Below are 6,121 nucleotides of genomic sequence, written 5' to 3' on the forward strand. Positions count from 1 at the left end.
ATATATGCATGTTAAGAACAGGTCAAAACGTGGGACCGTCACAGCTTTTATTTTGGTGACACCGACAACTCAGGGACACAAGCTGTGAGCAGGGACAGGCGGGAGGTTGAGGCCCCTTCGACTTTAATTCCACTTTTCATTCATTCGTTCCCTGAACAGGCAATTGCGCCAGTGAACACTGGCTCGCTTGTGCTTACATGCCCAAAGCAACCAAGCTTTACTTTTTCTCTGAGGCTAAGTAGCTCGAGCTAGACTAGATCCCCCTCAAGCTCATTATCTTCCTGCCTTAGCCCAGACTGCTGGGGTGACAGACGTGTGCCAAGCGTTTTCACACAAGTGAGCCTGAGAGAGACCACGGACTCTGTTCCCAGGACTGAAGCTTCCCAAATGAATCTGTCTGAGGAACAGGAAGCCTGAGGCCATGGTGCCAGGTTGTTGGCTGCCCACCCTACTGAGAGACCCGGTCCCCACAAACCCACCCGTAACTGCTCTTGCAGGCAAATGGCTGCCCAGGCGAGAACAACAATCTGTGTTTCGACCAAATGGAGCCCCTCACCAGTCAACTGCTTTGGAGACTAAGGGTGCATCCCTGAGGGTCCACAGTTGGAAGCCGGGTGTTTGGCAAGGGGACTCTGGGAAACGGTGCCTCAGAAGCATAGAAAGACCCGAAACACTTGAGGGCAGGAAGGGAGGACAGAGGGGCCTCTCATCTCACCCTGATCTCAGTCCTGAGCCCGTCGCTAGCTGACGGCAGTCAGTACATTACATTTCTTACATCCTTTAGGATGTGGCACACGCATGTCACGACACACATGTCGATGTCAACTTGAAGATGTCACTTTTTACCTTTTGTCTCTAGTGTTCTGAGGAGCAACTCAAGTCATTAGCTTGGCCTCTGAGCCCTCTCACTCTCCAGTCCCTCTGTCCACGTATACATATTTCATGTCAGGCTGAAGTCCTCAATGTGTGTGACCTTGAACAGGGCCTCATTTCCTTGGTCAGCCTGAACAGTTTCTGAGAACCTCAAGGAGGACCTTTGTTGAATAAAGATGTCAGAGCAGCCTGTGACCGGGAGGCAGGTGTTTTCTTCATTGGTTGTTCTCGTGTGGATGCCCCGGGATCCCCCTGTGAACTCAGGAGCTTTGATCCCACCCAGATCCTGTGAAGACTTGGAGCCATGGCCCTCATCAGAGAAGCTGGCCCCTGAATGCTCTTGGCTTTCTCTCTCTTGCCCCTTGTGCTTGAAGTCTTTGGTGCGGGATCAAGACAGGGTTTCTCTGTGTAGCCCTGGTTGCCCTGGAACTGTGTAGACCAGGCTGTCCTCGAACAGAGATCTGGCTGCCTCTGCCTCCCCAGTGTCTAGCTTTAAAGTCTTATTCTAAAGTGTCAGCTGGAGAGATGGCAGCAGTTAAGAACACTGACTCTTCCAGAGGACTCAGGTCCAATTCCCAGCAGGGTGGCTCACAACCAAAAATAAATACAGTTCCAGGGGATCAATACCCTCTTCTGCCTTCTGTGGGCACCCAGGCATGAATTTGGTGCCCAAATACACATGCAAGAAAAACACACATGCCCAGAAAACAAAAACAAGTCTTTTTTCAAAAATTTAAATTTAAATTAAAAAAATCTTTTAGGGGCCAACGAGATGGCTCAGCAGGTAAAAGTGATTGTCGCGAAGCCTGAAGAACTGAGTTCGATCCCTGGGACTCTCATGCTGGAAGGAGACGACTTACACACGTTGTCCTCCAACCTCCACCTGTACCCCAATACATAGATCAATCAACAGATGTCCTTACAGTGTCTTCTAGTACCAGCCTGCTGCCTCATCCTGGAATTCTTTTCTGGACCAGTGAGTCTTGGTGTGCTTGAGCCAACACCCCCAAATATTAAGCAAGACGCTCAGGCTGCTGTGGTGCTGTGTGGAGCTAGGGTTCTCTCCCACTACTACTGCCAGCAGGCCTTCAAAAGTGGGGTTGTGGGCCAGCTGGGAGCATAGGACTTTACTTAGAATCAGGAAGCAGAGGTCATCTTGGCCTACATAAGGAGACCGCTCCCAAATCGAGTAAAAGAAAAAAGAGTGGAATTTAGGAGTTTGAATGACTTAGTGACGAGCACGGAAGCCCCACCCCCAGCACTTATGGATAAAGCCCAGAGAGGCGAGATTGGCCTGTGACCCAGCACTGTGGGTGGGGGCAGTAGATCCTGGGGGCTCCCAGCATCCAGCCTAGCCAAAACAGTGGCTCCAGGGTAAGGGGAATGTCCGCTGGCTTATACATACATGTACATGCGCGCGCGCACACACACACACACACACACACACACACACACACACACGAGTGCACCACACGCAAGGGAACAAAAGGATTTAGGTCAAGCCTGGTGGTGAGACACACTTGCCACAATAGCACTGGGGAGACTGAGGCAGGATCCTGAGTCCAAGCCTAGCTTGGGCCAGTTGTCTCTTCCTGCCCTTTGTTAGCCATTTGCTGGTGACTCCTGGGGGGGGGGGGGCTCCATCAACAGGATCTTGGAATTTGGCCTCCATAACTGCGAGAACTTTGTTCCTCAGCCCCAGAGGTTTCGTGCCAGCATCAGAAAATGGAGAAGGCCATGCACTCAGCCAGATTTCTGCCGTGCTTCCGTTTCACCAAGGTTGATGCCCATGCGCTCCTCTGGCCAGCTTGAATGTGAGGTCTGATCTGAATAACCATCCCCTTGGGGCAGACTCATTTTGTTTGTTGGTGAGCTGGGCTTTGTTTTGTCCCTTCGTTTTGAGACAGGATCTCGCTCTGTAGACCAGGCTGGCCTTGAACTCACAGAGGTACACCTGCCTCTGCCTCCTGTGCTGGGATTAAAGGCATGGGCTGTGAACTGGCTGTGCCTTCTTAGTTGGCTCTGCTCTGCCCACTGTGGTGGGCACTCAGGGTGGTGGGCACTCAGGATGCTGCCTAGACAGACTGCATTTGGGACGTTCACCATGGGGCGGGTTTTTGGTGGGCAGGTGGGCTTGACTCCTGGGACCAGGGAGATGGCTCAGGGTTCAATTCCCAGCACCCACATCTGTCAGCGCACAACTGTCTGCAGCTCCCGCTGCAGGGAATCCCAGCCCTAAGCTCCACAGGCTCTGCACACATCAAAAGTAAATTGAGCCGGACATCACCAAAGCTAAACATGCTCAGGTATTAGAGGATGCTACCAAAGTGGGAATAAGCTGAGGCGGGAGGATTGCTGACAGTTTTCAAGGCCAGCCTGGGCTACCTGAGGGCTGGGAGATGGCTTAGCCTGATGAACTGCCTTGGACCCTCCAGGGCCCACACTGTCATCCTCAGCTACATAACAAGTTCTAGTTCAGCCTGGGCTACCTGAGACTGTGTCTCATATGAAAACGAAACCAGGTCTCCTATCAGAGACTAGATAACCTGTAAATAGCTCAAGCCAGGGATGGAGACACAAATCTGTTTGCCCAGTTCCTGGAAGACTCAGGCAGGAGAGTAGCAAGCTGAAGGCCAGCCTGGATTACATAGTAAGACACTGTCTCAAGGAAAGAGAAAGACCAACAAAACCACCTGGGGATGTGTGGCCCATTGGTTCAGCACTTGTAGGGTTCATGAAGCTGTGTCTGTCCCCAGCCCCCCATAAACTGAGTGTGGCCCCCTGTCAGCCTAGCACTCAGGAGGGTCAGTTCAAGGTCCACCAGCGATCTGTAGGCCAGCCTGACAGGCATGAGTCCCCACAAAGCCCACTGCCCAGGGCTGTGCCCAGTAGGCTTGGCATCAGGGTTAATCCGGGACAGGTTTCTTCCTCCCTCCCCTCCTCTTTCTTTCTCTCTCTTTTTTCCTCTTCTTTCTTTCCTTTTTTATTTTTTGTTTTTTGAGACAACGTTTCTCTGTGTAGCTCTGGTTGTCCTGGAACTAGCTCTGTAGATCAGGCTGGCCTGGAACTCAGAGAGACCCCCCTGCCTCTGCCTCCCGAGTGCTGGGATTAAAGGCGTGGGGGTGGGTCTCTAACGGTGACCTCCGGGGCTGTACTCCGGCTCCCTCATATTCCTGAGAGCATCAAGGGGCCCTGTGGACATCTGTGACAGTCTGAGAATCGAGAGACACACCAACATACTGGAGGCCAGAAAACATAGTCTCAAAAACTCTCCAGAAGCCTGGGCCATCTACAAGGTAAAATTTAAAATATTTAAATATAGTCAGCCTCTGGGATACAAACCACGGGCACCTGAAGAGGGCGCTAGAGACCGCCTGCGACCTCCGTCCACACAAAGCAGACACCAGTGCATCCCAGAGGCTTAGCATCCAGCGACAGACTCTGGCCAGGCTAGTGTCTCTGCGTTCACTTTGCCCTTTGGAGTTTGACAACCTCATGACAAGAAGATAACAGAGCTAACAGGATTAGCTATGCCTCCTATTAAGTCCTCAAACTGCCCTGTGCTCTTTATTTTTTTCCCTTCCTTCAGGATAAAGGATGCATATAGCCCAGGCTGTACCCAAATCTTCAAGCTGTGAAGGGTAACCTTGAACTCCTGACCCTCTGTCCTGCACCTCTTATTGGGACAACAGGCGTGTGCCATTACACCCAGCAGTGGTGTTTCCAGCGATTTCTGACCCAAGGAAGTGAGGAAGAACAGGGTAGCATTGTCCTCTGCAGCAGTACTGTGAGGGCCTTGAGTTCGAATCCCTGGCAACCCCGTAAAAAGCTGGACCTGGGGATGTGTCTCTCTGATCCAACCAGTGGGGCAGAGATGGGTATCCTTGGGGCTGGGTGATGGGTAGTCTAGAGGGGTGAGGGGATCTAAACACTGCAGTGGGGAGCCCTAGGGCAAAGCACCTGACTTCTGGCCTCCACACACATGACATATACCACACCATACACACACACCACACAAACCACACCACACACACACAAACATATTTACAACAGACACCAAAATCACCACACAAGGAGTCCAGGCAACCAAGCCTCCAATCTCAGGAGGGTGAGCCCACAGCTGACCGCAGCACCCTGCTCTCCACACCAAGTGCGGCGGCATTTGCACCTCGGAAGAATGAGGCGTCAAGGCAGAAGGGAGCCTGACCACAACTTATTTGAGGGTTTCATGCTGCTCTTGGGAAGGTGTTTTGAGGTCCGGTTCTTCACACCCCTGAAGCATTTCTTTCCCGAATACACAGCCCTAGGGGAGAGAGAGCCTGCTGTGGCTGCACTGCCTCTTCTGCACAGGAGGGGGGCTCCTAGGCGGGGAGTTGCCCACTAAGATGAGGTCTACCTGGGGGGAGGCTGGAGAAGAGGGAGCCGAGTTAGTCTGTGGGGTCCCTGGTGGGACACCCTGAGGCTCCAGGCAGTAAATGCCCTGGAGGGAAAGAGCATCCAGTGACCCTGAGAGAACAGCCACGTGGACACCGTCTGCAGTCACAATCCAGTGGCGGGCTAGGGAGATGACCCTGTGGGTAGGAGGGCTGCTCCTGTTGTAGGCCATCAGCCTAGTTCAGTTTCAAGGGAGTAAAGTCTCAGAGAAAGAGCAGGGCGCCTAATGTTGCCCTCTGGCCTGCATGTCTCTCCCACACTCTTTGACCAATATTGACCTCGGTTATCCCTTTAAACCTTTAGGCTGAGCCTTTCAAGGTGAAGGGGTTTGTGCATGCACTTGGGTGGGAACAGCCCCGGCGGCTGCTGCTGTGCTCTGCAGCTCCGATTCTCTGCGCGGCAGCTCTCGACTCTCTGTGAGCTGCACCCTGCACCCTGCTCTGCCTGGCAGCGAACCCAAGGGCTGAGTGCTGTGGGCCAGTGTGCAGCGGGAGCCCCCCCCCCCCCCCCCCCCCCGCCCCACACTGACCTTATTTGGAAATGAGGACCAGCGGGTGAGTCCTAATTCAGTCTGACAGTGCCCTTAAAAAGGGCTGAGGAGATGAGGTGGCTCAGTGAGTAAAGACTCAGCAAACTTGAGAGGGAGGGGCGGGGGAGAGGAGCTAGGAGCCAGTTACCTGTGGTGCACACTCGTACCCCCGCACATTGGCTCTCTAGCCCACTTAGCCTACTTGGCAGATCCCAGGCTAGCGGGAGACCCCATCTCAAAATACACACACACAGCTCTGTCCGTGTATGGAGGTGGACCGGGGCT

This window comes from Alexandromys fortis, unplaced genomic scaffold, assembly GCF_014885135.2.
Source record: "Alexandromys fortis isolate MF-2015 unplaced genomic scaffold, M_Fortis_MF-2015_v1.1 scaffold_243, whole genome shotgun sequence".
NCBI lineage: Eukaryota > Metazoa > Chordata > Mammalia > Rodentia > Cricetidae > Alexandromys > Alexandromys fortis.